General features: G+C 36.2%; 1 protein-coding gene across 1 annotated transcript in view; it reads left to right on the forward strand.

Annotated features, from left to right (window-relative positions):
- LOC150084597 (uncharacterized) overlaps window positions 1–22670 on the forward strand; it is a 324615-nt gene that overhangs the window by 223290 nt on the left and 78655 nt on the right. The gene's annotated exons all lie outside the window — the stretch shown is intronic.

Genomic DNA, 22670 nt, shown 5'->3' on the forward strand with positions numbered 1-22670 from the left:
GAATTTTGTAAACTGACTAACTTATTTTACAGCATTTTAATAGGACATATATGTTTCTTTGTGTCACTTTTTTTTTTCTGAAATGAAGTCATTAAATTAAAAAAAAATGTTCTCATTAAATTAAAAAAACATTCTTATCTAAGAATGTTTTCAAGAGAATTTTAAGTTAGTAATTTAAGCTTTAATATAATGACATTTGAGCTTGTGGACACTTAAATCTAATGGTAGAAAAAAAAACAAAAAAAAAAAAAAAAAAACTTGAGAGGAATAAGACAGCAATATATAGATATATGAGGACAATTGAAGGTTGATGTGAACTTTTATTTATTATTATTTTTTAAATGCATATATACTAGAATCACCAAACTTATTACTTACTTTCAAGATATTGACCCCACTGACACATTTTTGCCATCCTGTCATGCTGCTGATAACAGTAGCATTAGAAAGAAGTAAGGTGATTGCATAGCCAGTTCAGCACACAGCACTTGAGGTCATCATCTGTTTTGAATTTTTGCACTCCCAGGTGTGAACTTTTATTTATTTATTTTGACCAAAATAAATAAAAGCTCCTTCATTGACCAAAACAAATGTTAATCATTAGGGGACTAAATCTGGACTGTAAGGTAGATGATTCTTGATTTTCCAATTCAAGGTTGCTATTATGATAATTGTTAAATTTACCATATGTGGACGTGTTTTCATCTAGTAGAATGATTCTCTTTTACAGTTTCCCAGGCCTTTGTAAACTGCTTGTTTACCTCATCAAGAAACAATTTTCTGTAATGTTGTTATTAATTGTTGTACAGGGTGAGAGAAAATCAACATGTATCTACCCTTTTGAAGCTCAACAGACACCTGTGATCTTCCAGCGAAAGGCTGTGACTTGAATTTTTTTCAGTGTTGAGGATCCTTTATGATGCCATTCATTACTGGAACTGTTTTGACTTTGGGATGAAATCATGTACCCATGTTTAGTTAAAAGTCATTGTTTGTTTGAAGGAAAAGAGTCTTTTCCTTCAACAAATAGTGACTTTTGACTAAACATGGGTACATCACTTCACCCCAAAGTTTGACATAAACAGCAACACTTTGTGCCTTCAGGTAAAATTTCAGTATCTTTGAGAACCTCCATACACCTATTGTTCTTGAACAATAAGTGTCCATTAAGAACATTTTTGATGCAGTAACAGTGTCATGTATTATAGGTCGCTTGTTTTTCGGAATCTACTTCTCAACAATGTGTGACAACATCTGTGATGTCACAGGAAGCAGCTGCACATGTGCATGAAGTGCTTTAACAACTTCTTCCTGGCCTTTGGAAAACTTCAATTCAATTACATATGACTGAGCAGTCATATGTACTTGAATGTGATAGGATGTCTTTCCCAACATTGTGCACTTAACCTATGGAAAATTTCAGCTATTTTTATTTTCTATTTTGACAGAAATTTGATGATATGGTGCTGTTCTGCACTTGAGGTGACACGTCCTCATTCCTTCTTGTATTGAAGTAATACAAGGTCTGAAGCATGCCTATGTATCAGGAACAGAGAGTAGTATAGCAGTATTCTCAGCATCTTCCACAAAGAGTGTTTTGTAATCACATAAGCATGACATTATAGTCCAGAAAGTGTACAGATTTCAGATGATCATATATTAATAGTATTAGCAAAAATTTCAGCCTATAGTTCAGGTGAATGATAGTGCTGTATTCATGTACAGAAGATTGAGTTGAAGACAGTTTTTTTTATTGATATCTATATATAAAAGAATGTTTTGGAAAATGGTGCTTTTTCACGTGCACATTTTTTGCTTTCCACAAGGCGGGACTAACTGCTATTGCTTCATACTACAACAAAGTGATTGACAGGTCTGTTTCAAAGACACTTTTATATATAGACAGTGCAATTAACTTTACATTAACTTTAGCTGCAACAAATAATACTGTTAAGTCTCTGAAAGAAAAAATTTTATCCAAAATTATTCCAGGTGAATTGAAAATAGTTTATTTATCAGACCAAATTATGCCAAATAGTTGTAATGCTGAAGAATATAACTCTGTAACACCCGAAACACTTTATTCTCTGGAAAGGTAAATGCAATTGTTAAGGTTTTAAGAAACTTAGATATAAAAAATGACTATTTGTAGTGGAAATAAGAAAGAAATGTTTTTGTGAACACGTTACAGGTGACAGAGATGGATCTAAAGCAATGCTTCTCAAACTTTTTTGGATCACCGCCCCCTAAAAAAAAGCCCTTGCCAGGGCTTTTTTTTAGCCCACCAATATAAAGTGAAGCTAAATAACTGAAATGAATATTTGTCTGTTTGCCTCCAAAAATGTAAATGCAGCCCTGCATATATTGTGTGTGAATTATAAAGAAAACTATTTACTGCACTTTATTCCTTCTTCGTAAAAAAATTACAACTACATAAATAAAGTCAGTTATAATCACTTAAATTAAGTCATAAAAATTAAAGTTAATTACATAAATAAGTCATGATAGTAATGGAAATAGTTAATTATATTTTAATATTTAATGCGATGGATGAGCTTGGTGGTGATTTATTAGCTTATCAATATTAGATTTAATATCTGTAAATAGAAGTCGTAAATCGCCACTTTTAACAACATCCAGACAATTTCTTTGTTTTGTCAGCAGTTGAGATACAGCACTGAAACCGGTTTCAACTAGATATGATGTTGGAAAAGAAATAAGTAATTTTTTTACAATTCCCCACAATGCAGGTAATGGTCAGGGATTTTCTTTTGTAACCAAAATTCCTGATATGAATTTTGAAATTTTGGCTTCAGTTCAACTTCATTTTGTAACTTAATCAATTCTTCTTCTTCAAAACATTCACCATCGCCATTATTTAAAAAAGGATTTATAACCCAATCTGGAATTTTCAAATTAAGAAGATCTTCGAACCTTTCCTGCATATCTCTGTGCAACATTTCTAGATGATTACAAAAAGTTAGTAGAGTTTCATCAGCTATTTTTTCTTTTTTTCTCTGTTTCCAACAGATTTGGAAATTGATGCAATTCACGTCATCCTATGTTGCGCATAAAAAGCTTTAATTTTGAAATAAATGCAGAAATTTGAGTTTTTGCCTTAATAAGAGTTACATCTTGTCCTTGTAAATGTAAGTTCATTGAGTTGAATCTAGTAAATAAATCTGCAAGATAAGCAATATCAGTTTTCATTTTCTTGAGGTCATTACTAAGGTCGTTGTTCCTATCTTCAAAAATTCAACAACATTATCAAAGAGTTCATAAAATCTGTTGAGACAGTTGCTTTTTGACAGCCACCAAACCGCGGAGTGAAGTAGCAATCGTTCAAAATCTTCGCTGTTTTGATCACAAAGCTTTCAAAATATACGATCATTCAGAGAATGTGCTTTAATTTTGTTTACGTGTGCTTTAATTTAATTTTGTTAATGGCCAATCATTGATGGTGCTCCATCTGCCCCCTGTCACCCCCTTTCATGTTGCAACATGAAAGGGGGTGACAGGGTAACGCCCCCATGGATAATTCAAATGCCACCCCCCCAGGGGGTGAAATCTCCCACTTTGAGAAGCACTGATCTAAAGCATATATTCCACAGATTCATTTATATTCAAACAAGAGGGAATATAACTTCATTTTTGAACGAACACAGTTTCCTGTGAAATTGGCTTTTAGTATGACAATAAACAAAAGTCAAGGTCAAACATTATCTAAGGTTGGTGTTGACTTAACATCACCATGTTTTTCACATGGACAATTATACACTGCATTAAGTAGAGTGAAGGCAGCCAAAAATCTCTTTGTATTTTGACAGAAAACGAATAAAAAAACAATGAAAAACAAAAAAATTGGCAAGAAATATCGTTTATAATCAAATATATAAATGATGGTTTTGTTATTAATTTGTTTTTAGATAATAAAATATATATTTTTTGTGCATTTTTTTGATTATTAAAAGGGGGTTTGGAGGTTTTCCCCCAGTAAAAAATAATTAAAATATAAAAACGTATAATTCAGGTTCGTGTGACACAAGTCGGAGGGGAGCGAAGCGACCTTCTGACTTGTGTGCAAAAATAACAAATTATATAGGAGTACTAATATTTTAGCATATACTTTCACAAAACATGCTGACACAGAGTATGCTTATCTGCCTTTTATATTGTCGGTTACGGTTTATTTCCCTTGATGGCTTTTATGTATTTTTCTCTGATAAAGAAGTTTTTGCATGTACAGTCAGACCTCGTATAGCATGATAGTTGTGTTCCTAGAAACCCTTGTGCAATGCAAAATTGTGCAATATAAACAACAGGCCCAATGGGAAAAATAGGGTTAGGTGCTAACCACCCAAGATTGAACACACATTTGTAATCAAAACATTACCAAACACAATAAATTATCGTAATAAAATACTTAAGTATTTTATTATGACTATTACGTAATAAAATATTGCTAATGCTTTTGCTTCTATCGTAAGCAAACTTGTTTTTTTGTTTGATTTTCTATCCAAACAGATAACAGCTGTTCCATCTCTTCCAATTCTTTGTGTCTTAATCTAATGGACTTTGAGTTGTTCCTGCTATGAAAGTTGTTTTTATTTTCTCTGCATTCTTTGTAATTCTCGTCGTTGCCCCATTTAGGCCTGTAGCACGTGCAATATCACATGATCTTTCATTTCGCTCAAAGCGTTTCACAATTTCATATTTTTTCTCTATCGACAGAGACGGACTGGCCATAAGCCTTGCCAGGGAAACCACTTTGGGTCGGAGGCCGGTGTGATTTTGGCCATAAACGCTAGTACGAGGCCACTACAAATTTTCCCGGGTAAGAATTTTTGACCTTGTCTGCCTCTGTTTATCAATATTGCTTTTCTTTTTCACTCTGAATCTGCAGTGTCTTCACCAGGACGCTTCCTTTTCACACTTTTTAAGTATTTTACTCATTTTTTAGGGAATAAAGCATAATTACAAAATGAGGAGGCACGCTTGATACACATAAACAAAGCTGTGCATGTGTAGCAACTGAATAAACAACACCATAAAGGCAGAGACAACTCTATTAACACCTCACTAGCTCACATTTTACTAAAGCACATTTCTGGGGGTTACTAGCATAAAACAATAAAAACAATGTCCAGTTGCATTCCTGCTAGTGGAATCTGTTATAAACTGGTAGTAAACTCGATCTAATTGCATTTGCGATAATACCGATAGCAGGAATTTTACGTTATTATGGTGAAATTCATTTCCCCTTCACTGATATAAAAAAAACATAAATACATTTTCAGAATCTTCTCTTCATTCCTATTGTGTTGCGTTCAGTTGGGGTGATCCTGCTCCGACTGCCATTTCTTGTAAACACAAAGGCGAATCGTGCATAAGGGAATTCGGTTCGTGTTATATACGATATCGTTCCCCTATTTATAAATTGTGTATGATCGAATTCGTGTAGTGTAAACGCGTGTTATACGAGGACTGACTGTATACTAATATATAACTAAATACCATCAACTAGCATGTAAAGCCATGCTGTTTTAGAACTGATAAAATATAATTATATATAATTGAATAATTATTACTTATTTATTTATTATATATTATTTATTTATATTATATTAATTATATATAATTGATCCCTGATAAAATATAATTGAAATCACTTCTGAAGTTCTATTAAATTTTAAAATCTAAAATTTAACAGTTTAAAAAATAGTAATTTCTGCTATAATGTGAAAGTGCATTCTTGTGAGGCCTTATGCTATAGAAAATTGAGAAATAAAAATAACAGCACTTATGAAATAAATATGGTTGAGGCAGATCACAAAAAATATTACTCAAAAGTGAAACAAAGTTTAGCCTAACACAAAGGATAGTACAGTTTAAATACATATCAAATTCATATTTAATAATGAAATAATACAATAAATGTAACACTTACCTTTAAAAAATTAAGGATAACTTGACGGGAGAGGAGGAAGGTTTTGAGGTTTCTGAGTTATGAAGAGAGGAGCAGAGGGTCATCATCATCACAACTTCCAGATGCAGTTGTGGTTACAGGGTTAGAACGAAAAATAGTTAATTAAGAATGGATGGGTGTGGTTCATTATCTTCGGACTGTTTGAGGGTGGGGGTTGGCTTAAAAAAAAAGACATCTAGTTTTTGCTGCTTTGCCATTTTTCTTCTTTCATAAAGAAGCTGTTCATAGAGTGCTAAATAAAACCTTATTCCATGAACAGCTCCTGCTATGTTCTGCATTATAATCATTGTCTTTGAAGAGTTGCAACTGCTTCTCAAGCAGTTGCAACTCTTCCCTCAGGATAGAAGACAAAAGAGAAGTGAAATGCTCTCATGGTACTGCATTATGGACTTCATTTTGATCTGCAGCTTCCACTTTCCCCTAGCAACAAGTTGTTGTAGATCAGCTGTAGATACTTTTTAAATATATATATATAGTAGTCCCCCTCCATGTAGTATAGTGGTTTTGCTACTCATTTGATTCACTTAGAAGTCAAGGTTCACTTTCCGTCTGTTAAAATCCCATCTGATGTCTTCCATTGAGAGGACTGGGCCTTTGTTTCTGGGTCATAGATGCCTGCAATTGATCACCAGCAATGATGGAAGAAGCAAAGTGTGCGTTAGCAGTTTTGATGGAGATCCTGGCATGTGAGATCTGTGATCACCACCGAGGATGCAAAGTTAAAATTACATACCTTTCAAGTCCGATATCAAAATATCCTGTCAGCATCTCACATTCAAGAAGAGGGTGTCCCACAGGGTTCCATACTAAGTCCAACCCTATTTGCAATTAGGGTCAACAATATATTGGAAGATTTTCCAAAAACTATTGAAGTATACATGCAGACGACCACACCATATCCTGCCAAACACAAAATATGAATGCTATTGAAAGACAGTTACAAATTACTCTAAACAGAATAGAATCCTGGATTTCATGCAATGGATACCATCTTGCTGAACAGAAATCAACCCCACTCATTTCTGCAAACTATGGTCACTTCACTTCATCCTGATTCTAAGCTAAAGATAAAAAATGTGCCCATTCCTCTTGCTCACACTGTCTGTTTTCTTGGCCTGATGCTAGATAGGAAACTGAACTTTCAAGCACTTAGCCTATCTTCGAACCATATGCTTGAAGAAATTGAACATCCTCTGGTGTGCATCATTCATATCATGGGGCACTGATCAACATACCATCTTTATACCTTAACCATCTTTATAGAGCTATCATCAGGTCTCACTTGGACTATGGTTCTCCAGTGTATGACTGTGAGAAAAAGTCCTTTAGAATGATTAAACACCATCCAGCACAGTGCTCTAAGAGTCACCCTAGGGGCTTTCAGAACCTCCCCAGTTCAGAGCCTTTACAATGAATCCCATGAACCTCCCCTACGTCTTTGCAGAAAAACATTACTTCTGCTGTATGCCACAAAAATTCGTAGTCTTCCTTCTCACCCTAATTGGAGATGCCTGTACAATACTGAATAGGAGTCATTTTACAACAGTAAACCAAATGAAAACTGACCCACTCCACTTAGATTTAAAGAACTGGCTCAATCATGGAATATAGAAATCAGTAATATATTTCAGAACATGACACCACCAGATCCACCCTGGACCAATATCAGTGCAATATATAATGACAATTTTCAATTTTAGGAAAGAACACCTTGTCTCCTCACCCAGTTACATGCAACTTACTTTCTAACTCAAAGGCATGTGAAATCTATAAAGATGGATCAAAAACTGAGATCCAAGTAGATGCTGCGGCAATCTTCCTGACATTCACCACTTCTGTCTCATTACCAGTAGACTGCAGTATCTTCACTGCTGAGCATTATGCTATAAACGTAGCTCTGGATCACATTATTGAACTTATTCCCTCTTCTTTAATATACATTGACTTCCTCGGTGCTGTATCTGCCATAAGTAGTAATGCCAACCCCTCTCACTTTGTAATAAAACAAATACATTTAAAATTATTTGCATGTAATCAATCAAACCGAATTGTGACATTCTGCTGGATCCCAGGGCATTCTAGACTAGCAGAAAATGAAAAAGCAGATCTTGCAGCCAAACAACCAGATACTTCTATTTTACAGACTTTTCAAGTTCCATATTTATTTATTTTTTTTATGAAAATGCCAAACAGGAGAGGTATTAGAACCTATAGTACTTTGTACCGTGCATGGGTTGGACGTTAAGAAGATGAAAGCAGATATTTGTTGACATTAGACTTGAACTTCTGTAGAGTGTAATTTTCAGGAAATACATATGAAGGAAGGTTGTTCCAGAAAATGGCAGTTGAATGAATAAACGAGGAAGATGAAAAATTGGTTCTGTGAGTTTGAAGTTGGACAGTAAATGGATGTTGACTGGTGGCAGCACGTGTTCAGACTGTTTTGAAAGAGAGAGAGAGTGAGAATTATAGAAGCCAATTCAGAAGAACAGTGCCCATGGAAGTATCTGTAGAAGAGGTATGCAGCAGAAACAGTACATCTATGAGACAGCCAGTGGAGAGACTCTGTTATGAGTCATTAATTAACCTAATTGCCCTCTTCTGAATGAAATCTAGAAGCCGGAGAGAGGTTTTGGGGGCACAGCCCGAGATGTAGAAACAATATTCCATGGTAGGGCGGATTTGCGATTTGTACAGGGTGAACAGCTGTTTGGAAGAAAAGTAACGCCGAGAGTGAAAGAGAAAACCAAGTTTTTTAGATGCAGAGGAAGCAATATTTGTAATTTGCTTGTGCCAAGACAGATTAGAAGTAAGGTTAATCCCTAAAAGAGATATATCATCTTGCCTAGAAATCAGAGTGTCACCAAAGATAAGCATGGGAGCAGAAGAATCCTTTTTGTGAGATATAAGACAGGACTGAGTTTTAGAATGATTGAAATCAACTAAGTTGTCTTTGCCCCACTGTAGAATTACCTGGAGATCAGCATTTAAGGAATTGGTAGCGGATGTTCGACAAGTTTGAGCAGGGCAAGGTTTCTCAAACTGGAAAGTGGAATGCAATGTGCTATCATCAGCAAAACTGTGGATAGGATTTCCAGTCTATGGAAGAAGGTCATTAATATACAAGAGGAAAAGAGTGGCAGAAAGAACTGAACCTTGGGGGAGACACCAGCATTAGTGGAGAAGGAAGTTAGAAGACAGATAGCTACCATCACCCTCAGTGAGCGGTCAGAGAGAAAACTAGATAACCAATTGCAAAAAACAGTTGGCAAACCATAAGATGGAAGCATGTTTAGAAAACTTTTATGCCAAACATGATCGAAAGCCATTGAGATGTCAAGAGCAACTGCTTGTGTTTCACCAAACTTTTCCATTGAATTTGTCCATAAATGCATAACACAATCCAGAATATTACGAGTGGATCGACACTGATTGAATCCATACTTGCGAATCACTGATCAGACAGAAGGTATCTAGATATTTTAAGAGTTGGCGGTTAATTGATTTCTCCATTAATTTAGAAAAGTAGAAGTAATTGCAATGGAATGATAATTGTATGGGAGTGATTTGTCACCCTTTTTAGAAACTGGCTGGATATGAGCAAATTTCCAAGCAGAAGGAAAAACACCTTTGGAATAAGAAAGTGAAAAAAGGTAGCAAAGAACAGGAGTAAGTTCAGGAGCACAGGTTTTGAGAACAGGTGGAGAAATACCATCAGGACCTGGAGCTTTCTTAGCATCAATATTCGTCAAAATCCTTCTGACATCCTTTTGATGGAAGACCACAAGAAGCATTGAATGGAGCATGTTTGGAATGGTGGGAGGTGTTTTACCAAAATCATTAATACATGAGTTGGAAGAAAAATGGGATCTACAAGTCAGCTTTATCTTTGTCTGAAGTGACAATAGAACCATCTGGTTTTGACTGAGGTGGGAGCAGAGATGGGCAAAAGTTGCAGCCAATAGCTTTGTCAAGAGACCAGAATGCTCAGCTACCATTAGGGCAAGAAGCACGTTTTCTACTCTTAGAGCCTGTTCAAAATGTAGTTTGGACTGATTAATCAATCCCAGGGGCTCATATCTGGTGTGTATGGGCTTTGCACACCTAGGGTCCTGAGCTGAATATATGATCATTATTCCCTTTCTTGGTGATTCCCTTCTACTTCTCTCTCTCAGGGTAATTCAGAATTTTTTTTTTGGCATGTGCAGCATAAGCCTCAGGCTTCCTTCCACCGTATGGCTAATAATAATAATAATAATAACAACTGTTTTACAATTGATACAAGCTTTGGTGTAGGCAGAAAATGAAACTGAAGAATTGGGAACAAGCCAATTATGATATGCAATAGTCTTGTCTTGAACAGCCTTAGCAGATTTATTGGAAATCCAAGGATGCGATTTTAAAGTGGAGTGTAAAATAAAGGATTCTATTTCTACAATAATAATTTTGCTGACATGATCTGATCAAATGTTGCCATCTGAAATTTTGAAACAGTAATCCAACCAAAAAAAAGAAGAAAAGAAATCACGCAGGTTATCCCATTTTGCATTCTTGTAATGCCAAACAATACGAGGTTGGGAATAGCCATGAGATAAATGCTCTATTGGAGAAGAGACAATCACCAAGTTGTGATCTGAGGTGCCTAAAGGACCACTCACTTCAACCATGTACTTAGAAGGGTTGTTTGTGAGAAAAAGATCAAGCGTGTTGGCTGCATGGTTAGGATTGTCCGGTATTCTTGTAGGTAAATGAACAATCTGTGCGAGGTCATTAGTAATTGCAAAAGCCTCAGCAACTCGACCAGCTGGGTCGGTGTGACTAGAAAACGGAAGCCTGCTGGAGTTGTGAACATTAAAATCACCAAGGAAAATTACCTCACTGTTAGGAATGTTGGACTAGAGAAAGTCAAGTTGCAAAGAGAGGAAGTCAAAGAGCTCCAAGTGATTAGTGTAGTTGGGAGAACGGTAAAGACAACAGGTGAATTTGACAGAATGAGGTAGAGAGATTTTAAGCCAGAGAAGATCGAAACGAGGATATTCCAAATTACTAAGTCTCTAACAGGGAATATCGGAACAGACATATGCGCAAGTATCACCTTTGAGGCGAAAGGAATCATACAGTGGATGAGATGAGCCATGGCTTAATCAACCAATAATTGAGATTCTGTCAGAAAAAGTACATGGGGTTTGGTAGACTGTAATTGAAAATTACAGTCTGCCAAAATGAACTAGGAAGTGTTTGGGAGGGTTAGATCTTTTTGCAGATAAGTTTGCTCTATTAGTTTGACAATTCATGGTGTATTCAATAGTAAGAAAAAGAGAGGGGGAGACATGCTTTAGGAAGTAATGGAATTTTTGGATATGGCATATGCATGGTAAGAATATACCCAGATCCTTGACATAACATGGCCTTGACAGTGCCCCCCACATACACACTACTCGGACTCCCTCCAGTCACTATCTGGCAGAGTAGATGTAGCAAGATTATTCACTAACTGATCTAGAAGCCTCCTGGAGAGTTACCAATAGGTTTATTCTGGTGTGCTTACTAGCAGCTGGGCTGCGAACACCTTTTTAGAGTTGTACCCTCAAAATGTAAGGAAGTTTGGATCTCGCCATGCTGTTCATCATAACCTCAAAAGACACCAGTCTTTCTGCATGATGGAAGAGATGGGAACAGTTGACCAGAACGTAGCTCTGGAGACTAAACATGGGTTCCACCACTTCACGCTTCCAATAAGCAAAGTGGTGGTATTGCACCAGATTATGGGAGTCATCTACCACCTGTAAATAATATACCAATTTTAAACCAATCATCCATAAAGCATGTTACAATAGCTGTTCAGTAATCTGGAGAGGTCATCCAGGAAGCAAACTTTATCGAATAAAACCAGATTCAAAACTGTGGCTCTCCGGCTTCCTGAAAAGCAGATGAGAAGAAATAATTCTAGGCAGAATAAACATTGGGCATACTTGCCTCACACATCTCTACCTATTAATGAATGACAGTACTCCTCAATGCACATCATGTCATGTGCAACTGACTATTCGTCATTTATTAGTGAACTGTCCTCACCTTCTCAATATCCGCTCAAACAGCTTTAAATAATGCTAGTAATGAACAGGCATCACTAGCATTATTTCAGATTCTTGGAGAGGGGCTCACATCTGGTGAGTTTAGGCTTGGTAAACCCAGGGTCCTGAGCTGGATATCATCATCCTTCTCTTACTTGATTTCTCTCTCTCTCAGGGTAACTTGGGAAATTTTTTTGGTTTGTGCAGCATAAGCCTTAGGCTTCCTTGCATCATAGGGCTAATAATAATAATAAAACAGAACTGTTTACCTTCCTAAATAACTTAGGAATATACCATAAAATACATGTAACAGTTATTACAATGAAGTTAGTATTTCCCATTAACCATTAGAAAGACACAATATGGCCGTAGCAGCCTTTGTGTTATTAACTTTCTTCACAACAACAAACAACAGCAAAGCATAAAATCATGTGCTAAATTTGATTGATGGGAAATACAAACTTCACTGGTAACTTAATGAATAGTTAAACATTAATCACTCTGTATCCATGAATACAAGAAATTAAATCATTAGTTTTTTTTGAAGTTGAAGTTTGCTCAAGAGAGGACCATCTTCAACAGAAAAGCAGTTCTCTTTAAACCTTGCTAACTACTGAAGTTCTATCAAAACATAGGGCATCTTTTCCAAAAGCTGTTTTAACATGGTTTCTGTTTTACTTTTTTCTAAATTTAAACAAAATTTGATACACATTCTCTGGTCTGTATAAATAATCACTCATTTAAAAAAAAAAAAAAGAGTAACATATAGCATCAGCTAAAAAAAAACTACCCACCTGATCTCTCCATTCACTCTGAATAATTTGTCCATTCACTCTGAATAATTTGTCCCATCCTTTCTTCACTTTATTTAAACTACCCACTTCCACAAAACTAGATGAAAGTTTGTTTCCTATAATCAATTATCTTGCTGAAAGCAAATTTTCACACATCTGTCTTGCAACCAAACTTTTTAAATTTATGTATATATAGATCCTTATATGCATGTTGTTTGAGAAAGAGTAAGGATACCATTAGCATTGAGTATGTTCAATCAGTTCAAGCCTTAAAACACTTCAATCAGGTCTCCTTGCAGATGCCTACGAGTAGTTTCCAAGTGCTTCAATTTGCAGAACTGAAGTCTTTCGTGGTAAGAATACTCTTTTGTTGGCCTTAGCTAATCTTGTTGCTTTTTCTCTTCATCACTCCAACAGTTTCACATCATTCTTAACTCTTTACCCAGCACATTGGTGGTAAATGTCCACCAAAGTGATTTAAATTTGAAAATAAAAATATGTAAAGTGATGTCAATACGAATTTTAGTTCCTTCATTATTGGTTTGACTTTTGATCTGTATCATTAATTCTTTTGTTATAGAAGTTTCACCATAAAAAATAATAAAAGGAGTGTTTTTCATTAGGTTTGTGAAGCCAATTCTTGCATATAATTAAGCACTCCAAAGCAAGAATTTAAAATTAGCAGCACCTGTAGGACCACTTAAAGAATGGCACTATCGCAACTTTTGATGTGAAGCAACCAAACAGAAATGCTCACTGTTGTCAAGAGTTATGTCCACAGTAAGGCAGGCACCAATCAACACAGGGTGTGGTTTTTTCAATATTTGTTTCTTTCAAGTTTAGCTCTCAGACTGTTGAAGGTGCAGGCATTAAGAAATTGTTGTAAAAAAAGTGTGTAATGTACATCAGAGATAGGTTTAGTGTTAAAAATTAATTAAAAATACACATTTTCAATATAAATAATGGATTTTTGCAATTCTCTTTTAAGATAGTAGTGGAGAATGATGAAGAAAGCAAGCATACAGCATCAGCAAAAAAAAAAAAAAAAAAAAAATCACACATGTCCATTCTCCTCTAACTGTTTTCATAATTCTTCCTTGAATTAATTCAAACTTTCCATTTCTACAACACCAGTTGTGCTCATGAAAGAATGAAAATTAAAATACCATCATAAAAATTACCAATTTTGAATTATTTCATGCCATTTTCTAAGTATAACAATGGTGAAAAAAAGTATGCCATGTGCTTGCTAATGTTATACTTTTCATGTGCTCACTGAAGGGTTAAAACGAAGCTTCCATTTATTTTATACAATGGAAGGTTCATTGTATAACCATTTCTTTATACAATGGAATAATCATCTCCTTGTCCTTGTGGGAAAAATTCCTCTATATCAATGAAACCCTATAAGCTGTTCAAACAGCCTGTCTGCACTGCTTAAAGAACTTCTGGTCGTATTGTACAATTACCTCAGGTCTGTTTCATTCTCCACCTTTGAGTGTGATACAACTTAAGTGATATTGTTATTCTGGGATTACTGATGTCCATATACAGCACTTTGCATTTATCAGTGTTAAATCTCAACTGCCACTTTTCAGCCCATCTGCCTTTTTCTAGGTCTTGTTGCAGTCAGGGCTGGGGAGTAGTGGTGATTTTTTGGGGTTACTCCTTCTCCTAATCTGGAGTAAGATATATTTTTTTTAATGTTACTCCTACTCCTATTAAACTCCTCAATAAAAAATATTTCGTCATTGCCGCATGACTCATGAGGCTACTTTTTGGAATTCTGATTACATTATGATTATATGGTAATCACTCTTCAGAATTCAAATGGCTGTAGCTTTTTTTTTTTTATTTAATGCAAATTTGAAATTACACAATATATATTTGATACAAACATTATTTATTCAATACAGTGCACTAATACGCTAATTTTTAATTTTATTTAATGCAAAAAGAGCAAAAAACTAGTAAAAACTAAAACTGAACTATACATTGTCTTTTAGATTGAGTTAGTTCTCAAAAACAGTATGGACTCAGTCAAATCTTCTTTCATCGAAGCACATCAATCAGATTTTATTATTTTGAGTGCTGAAAACAGCCTTCCAACACTGGCTTGGGTAGGTGGTAGAGCAGTAACACAAAAGGCTGCATCTTGAACTATTAGTGGATATGTTTTTATTGCATCTATCACCTGTAACTTTGATGTACAACCTACTTTCTCCACTAAAGTTAAAGCTTGATAGAAATCAAAGCAGAACTTCTCGTAACTGGTTTCTTCCAGTGCTGCAGCTTCTCCTTTGTTGGTATTTATTATTACTAGCTTGAATGCATCTCTTTTTTATTTTTTCTTGGTGATCAAGCTGTTTTTCAAAATCACATTCATCAAATTCTGAACTAGAAGGAGGTAATGTGTCAAGCTCAGAGGAGGCCACATAATCTTCTTGCTTTAATCCTGTTATTTTTTCACTTAAATCAAGTAGTGCAGCTCTTCCTCTGGCTACCTGATCCTCTGATAGCAAAATTCTGTAATTTGGATCAACATAAATTGCTGCTAATAAGATATCATTTTCTATTAAATTAGTTTCTCTGTGCTCCATAGACTGTTTGATTCCATCAGCAATGAGACCACCAATTTGGGAAAACTTGAAGATTAGACTTTTCCATTCTTTGTAGAATGATCCAGGTGTTAAGTAAGACTCTTGGAACTTTAAAGTTGCATTATATGGGTGGCAAAGTAATCTTTCAAGCTGCTCAACTTCTTCCCATTCATGATCAGATAAAGTTATTTCAGGATTTGCCATATCAATAAATAGAGGCTTTAATTCCAAAAGACGTTTGATCATTAAATAAACACTGCCCCATCTAGTAGCTTGATCAATTAGAGCTCCTTTTCCGCAGCACTTCTTCAGAATAGCATCAATCTTGGATCGAGCAGCTACAGCAACCTGGTGCAACTTACTTAAGAGATTAGCTGTATGAGCTCCTTTCAGACCATCACAGATTGCGAGATGTAAAGTATGCACACCACACCTCATGTGTTGTATGTTGACATTGGGGAAAGTGAAACCAATGAAATTGTTTGCAATAACATCCAAGGTCTTGTCTAAGTACTCATCTTCATCTATATCACTACACACAGCTTTCTCCCGATTCAAAATCTGTCTTTTCCTCACTAAGCTTCTCAACAGTTTTTATCATGTTCAATGCATTGTCTGTAACTATTGTCAAGATATTTTCCTTCTTAATTCCAAAATCTTTGAGCACATTTTCAATCAATTTCCAAACCTGTTCGCCTGGATTTTCATATTTATTGATTTGAAATTATTGTTTTTCTAAAACTTTTGATTTAAATTTAGTAGTATAGCATCATTTTTTGTCTTTCTGATTAATCTGGTGTATTTATTCTTTACTTGGCCTTGTAATTGCATAAAAGTATCGGTAAGAGTATCATATCCACGTGTTACGAGTTGCACTCCGCTGAACGAGAAGTTTTTTAGCCATATTTAGCCGCTTTATTGACCAATTGATACATCAAATTATTTCTATAAGTAGCTTATAGACCTAGTCAGGATCATTAGTTTATTCTGAATTGAGACAGCGAAATTTGGAAGTTAATTAATACTTGAGTGTCCGTAGATTTACCGTTCGTAACTTGCGCCATTGTTATACGATACGTTATATCCCGAACTAAATAGTGTTAGTATAGTATATAATATAATATTGTCAGTTAATCAGCAAAATCTACTAATTTTGTTAAACTTCGTGACAATTAAATTGTACTTTTAACTAAATACATATAACGACTTAGATTACAAATGAAATATAATTAATTAATACATAACTTGATACGGAAGTTATATAAACAGAACTCGTTGATAATATTTGATACTGAAAATATATATAGCGTTATAACTGTGTTGGGATACAAGTTCAGGGTTATAATTTAGTACTGAAATTGAAATTTTATTGAAATTAAATCGAAATCATGACTCAGACCAGAGCAGCAAAGCAAAAGGCTCAAGCTAACGGGAGTGCTCTGGCTCAGAGGAGAACTGAGGGGGGCAGTTGCCCTCTGAATCACAGCCTTTTAAAATGCACTGCTTGCATGCTGTTTGTGGAGCAGTCGTGTACGGTACATGATATTGCCATGAGGGAGGTCTTTGTGTGTGTGCGCGATGCAAGGAGTGTAATGAAATCAGGCGACAACTCAGCGTTGTTATGGGCCTATATGAGAGCTTGAAGGACAGGGTGGATGCCCTCGAAGGATGTAAAGTGAGGGCCCATCAAGCTCTCAGCTGCCCACATCAATGCCAGAGCTTGCACTTAGTCATCACGCAACACAGAAGCAACCCCCAAGGCAGAATGCGCTGGTCCCACAGGAACTAGTAGTTGTTGGTGACTCTGTTGTCAGGAAAACGGGGAACATGCTTTGTAAAAAGGATAGGTGGAACAGGACCAGGGTATGTCTGCCAGGGACAAAAGTTGATGATATTGTAGAGCGGATATCATCTTTTAAGGGCACAAAAGGTGATATAGTTGTACACACTGGCACTAATGATATTAAGAGTAGGAGACCGGCAGAATTACTTAACAAGTACAGGTCACTGTTGAAAAAAAGCCTTGAATTAGGGTTGAATTTGAAAGTGTCTGCAATTCTGCCCAGACACGATAGGAGGGAGTATATGATGAGAGCCTTGTCGATCAATTTAGCCCTAGAAAGATTGTGCAAGGCTCAAGGGTAGAATTTTTTTCAGCCTGGACTGTACTTGTTAACAGAAGGGACTGCTTCTACAGGGATGGGATACACTTAAATAGAAAGGGTACAAGAATATTTGCTGATGCTATCGAGGCAGTGTTAGGTGGGTCGGAAAACTGCTAGCATAGGGGATACAAAGACTAATAGATTAACAGTAGCCACTGGCAGAGGTGAAAGTGATTCTTGCACTGCTTCTATTGGAATGAGCAGAAGCCTGGAAAACAAGATGCAGGATATTTCAGAGACTGCTGGCAGTCATTGCAGTACAAGTAAACACAGGGGTTGTGTTAGGGTAGCTAAGAAAAAGAACAGGTGCATGTATACTTGCGTGTACACCAATGCTAGGAGTTTGGTAAATAAATTTAATGAATTTGAGGTATTGCTCAAAGCATCAAAGGCGGATATTGTTGGGATATCAGAGACATGGTGTCACATAGATATAAGGAATGCAGAACTGGAATTTGGGGAGTACAACGTCTACAGAAAGGATAGAGGATAGGAAGGGAGGAGGGGTTATGCTATTAGTTAAGAAACACATAAAATCCAAGGAAGTGAAGCCAGTCGACATCGCCGGACAATGCAGTGTCGATACAGTGCAGATAGATATAAGTTGATCCGCAACCAAGTTACAAAGGAGATTAGGCAGGCAAAGGCAGATTACAAGAAATCTTTGGCAAGGGATGCAAAGAAAAACAGCAAAGAGTTCTTTACTTATGTAAACTCTAGAAGGAAGGGGATGAATCAGATTGGTCCACTTGATATCGATGGTTCAACTGTTGATGATCCTGCTCAGGTAGCTAACAAACTAAATGAGTATTTTGCATCGACATTCACACATGAGGAGTTATTCAGCAAGGGGAATGCCAGAGGTGTATTCAACTCTGGCAGTAAGCTAGTCTTGTAATAACTGAAAGTAAAGTGGAGGAGAAATTGTTGAAGATAAACATAAGAAAGGCACCTGGGGTGGATGGGATCTATCCAGTTATATTAAAGGAGGCAGCAAAGGAAGTAAGCAAACCCTTAGCCATAATTATGAGAGCTTCCTTGGACTCAGGGGAGGTACCCATAGACTGGACATGTGCAAATGTGACCCCCATTCACAAAGGAGGATCAAAGGCTGACACAAGTAATTATAGACCTGTGAGTTTAACTTCTGTTCCAGGAAAATTAATTGAGTCACTGGTTAAAGAAGCACTGCAGGAGCATCTAGACAAGACTTCAATTATAGCTCGGACACAGCATGGCTTTGTTAAGGGGAAGTCTTGCCTGTCCAATTTGATTGGATACTATGATGCAGTCACAAAAGAACTGGATGCAGGGAATAACTTTGACATTATATACTTGGATCTTAGAAAGGCTTTTGATACTGTTGCACATGGAAGACTGCTGCACAAATTGGAGCATTTTGGCATTGGAGACAAATTGCTGCTATGGAAAAAGGGCGTGGTTGAGGGGGAGAAGTCACAGAGTGGTAATCAATGGACACTGCTCATCGTGGACTAATGTTATCAGTGGAGTCCCTCAGGGTTCAGTGTTGGGTCCATTATTGTTTTCTGTATTTATAAATAATATTGATGATGGTATATCAAGCTTAATGTCCAAGTTTGCAGACGATACGAAGGTTGGCAGGGTTGTTAAGGACACTACTGATGCTATGCTGCTGCAACAAGATCTGGAAAGGTTGAGCAAATGAAGTTTAATATTGACAAATGTAAAGTACTACATATGGGAAACAGCAACCCCAGAGCAACATATCAACTCTGTGGTACTACACTGACAGTGGTAGAGAATGAAAAGGACCTGGGGGTAAATATGCAGGCAGATATGAAGTTCTCTGAGCAGTGCAGATGGGCTGCAAGAGTAGCTCATGGTGTCTTATCAGTGATATACAGGAATTTTTCTAGCACGGATAAGGAGGTGATTATTCCCTTGTATAAGGCAATGGTCAGGCCCCACCTTGAATACTGTATTCAGGTCTGGATGCCTCATTTCAAGAAGGATGTAGAGCTGCTGGAACGAGTACAGAGAAGGGCAACAAGGTTAGTGAATGGAACAAAGGGGTGCTCTTACGAAGAAAGGCTTAAGTTTTGCAAATTACAGTGTCTGGAGACTAGGCATCGGTGAGGTGATCTGATAGAGGTGTATAAAGCCTTGAATGGTTTGAGCATGCCCAATGCTGATGGGATTCTGCTTCTTGCTCAGAATAATCACCTGAGAGGGCATAAATTCAAATTGAGGAAAGACAGATATAGGATAGATGTCCGGAAATTTGCCTTTAGCTAGTGGGTAGTTGGTTGGTGGGACAGACTTCCATCCCTTGTTGTGGAAGTTGATAGCCTAAATAAATTTAAGCTCAGCTGGACAGGTATTCAAGCGAATGGAGGGGTGAAGTGGAAGTTTTTTTTTTTTTTCTGGCTGATGCTGCATAAGCTTGCTTTCTTGCATTATATGCCTCTACTAATGCTAATGCTTGTATGTTGCTCTTTGGTATCTTTAAGTGGTAAAGTACGTATTATCGTTTCTTTATTTTTATTCACAAACTGGACATTTATTCCAAAATAATTTACCCGTTGACGGGTGCATGCATCCATCTTCAGATGAATATACTTTCCCTTTAGCATCTCCTTCAACAAATTTTTTTGATTGTTAGCTTCCTATAATATTATTTTCCTAATATTATGTTGTTCCAAAAGATACTCTCAGTTTGGCTGCCATTTCACCACTCAATCCAGTAAAACCTGGAGAAGAGAATACACTAAGTGGTAGTCCATTCTTTACAACAAGTTCAATAATACACCCTTTGAATTTAGCAGCTGTCATTGCTATAATAATTTTTTGGGTCTCAAAGTCTTTGTTAGAATATTTTTTCTTTCTCTTTACAACCTGTGCTAGAACTTGATGACTTTTTGTTGCTTTCCTTTTCCTCCATAAGCTTGAATTGTTTTGGATGCAAGCACTCTAAATGACGTTTTAAATTGGATGACCTGGTGGGTGCATAGCCTCCTTTTCCTTTCCGTGCGCTGATTTCTGAATTGCATGGCTTATCTCCATTCATCAATTGACATATGAAGACATTTTTTTCTTGAGATTATTCAAAGTATTCAAATACTCCAGCTTTCTTTTGTTCCATTTTAGACTAATTAAATTAAGTAGTTTATCTCAAAATTAACTTTAACAGGCTTACAAATTCATATTACCTAAAACAAAAGATAAAAATTTAAAATTTAAATTAGACAGTGCAATATAATAAAATTGTTTTTTGGTGTTTGCATGTACAATATAATAACAGGAATAAGGAGTACCAAATATATTTTGTTACTCCTTATTCCTACTCCTGTAAAAACCTTTTACTCCTTACTCCTATTCCCCAGCCCTGGTTGCAGTATATGCCTTGATAAGTAATCAATCTGCCAATTTTTGTGTCATATGCAAACTTAATAAGCTCGATTTCCAAGCAGCCTGTTTGGGGACCCAGCCGTAAACCATAGGGGATTCCATTAATAACATTAATTCAAGGAGAGCAGTGTCCATTTATTATCATCCTCTGTCTTTTCACCTAACCATCTCTATATTCATAGCAGTTACTTGTCCCTAATGCCACTGCCCCAATTTTTTCAAAAGTCTTTCATATGGAACAGTGTCAAAAGCTTTACTGAATCGAGGCATATGAAGTTTGGATTTTTTTTTTTTGCATCCAGTTCATTGATTCATCTAGGTCTTTGATAATTAATCAAAGACCTGGATGATTAATCAATGATTAATTAATCAAATCATCATCAATTTGAGGATGATTTGATCCAGGTCCATTTTCATCCAGGTCTTTGATAATTAATGTCGTTGCAGTTAATCAGATTGGTAAGACAAGAGCCCCTTTAAAAAAATCCCTGCTATGATTTCCATGTGATTGCATTCTTGTCAAGATAATTTTGCAGTAATTCTAAAACCACTAATTCTATTATTTTCTCTGGAACAGGAATCGAGCTTACAGGTCTTTAATTACCCAACTTGCCCTTTGATCTCCCTTTGTGAATAGGAAAGTTGTTTGCACATTTCCAGTTTGTAGGTAGATACTTCCCTTGAATCCAAGGTCTTTTGTAGTCCTCATAATTTTGGCTAAAGGTTTGTTTACATCTTTTGCTGCTCCTTTTAATGTAATTTATTAGATTATTTTTAGCTTGAAAAATTTTTTTTCCAATTTCTTCTAAGTTATCACAAAATCATTTAGCTCCCATTTATAACTAGGTTGAATCTGTTATTTCCATACCTACATCTCTATCTCATCTAGTTTATTTCAAATTTTGATAGCACATTGTGTTTATACTTCCTTATTCCATTATAGCCTCATGAGAAAGAAGCAAGGCTACTCCTGGAATAGGCCGACCGGGCTAGCCGGGTGGGTAAAGCGCCTGCCTGGCAACCCAAAGGTCGCGGGTTCGAATCCCACCTCGGGCTTGGATCAAAGTACTGAAAAAAACCTTGGGAGGTGCACTATGGCCACAGAAGCCGATTCGCCAATAACTACCAAAAAAAAAAAAAAAAAAAAAAAAACTCCTGGAATCTTAGACTCCCCCCAATGGTCTTCTGTAACATTTTTCAATAAATTTCAGTCTAATGAATTTTAAATTTGTAGAATTTCTTTCTTTCTAGATAATCCAAATTGTCTGCACAAACCAATGATACTTTGCTGATTGTAGGATTTTTTGTGTATTTATCTTAAAGCAGAGGTGGTAAATTTCAGCCCATTTCGAACCTTGCCCCCCAAGCAGTTTTGTTAAACAACCTGCAGAGTTGTATTTCACGTGGCATGCCATTTGTGTTTCTTCAGCCATTTCAAGATGTGCCTTCATCATAGCAATACAAAATTAGCCTGATAATACCTAAGTTAATATTAGTATTAGCCATATGGTACAAGGAAACTCCAGGAGGCTTTTGCTACACCAGACAAAAAAAATAAGATAAATTACCTGTGTGACTCCTTTCTCACATAGGTTTCTATTCATCAGAATTTTGAATTTCCCCAAGCTGTCAGCCTCAACCATCCATGGAGGCAACTTCAA

This window comes from Mastigoproctus giganteus, chromosome 6, assembly GCF_048544385.1.
Source record: "Mastigoproctus giganteus isolate SK-2022 chromosome 6, ASM4854438v1, whole genome shotgun sequence".
Classification (NCBI taxonomy): domain Eukaryota; kingdom Metazoa; phylum Arthropoda; class Arachnida; order Uropygi; family Thelyphonidae; genus Mastigoproctus; species Mastigoproctus giganteus.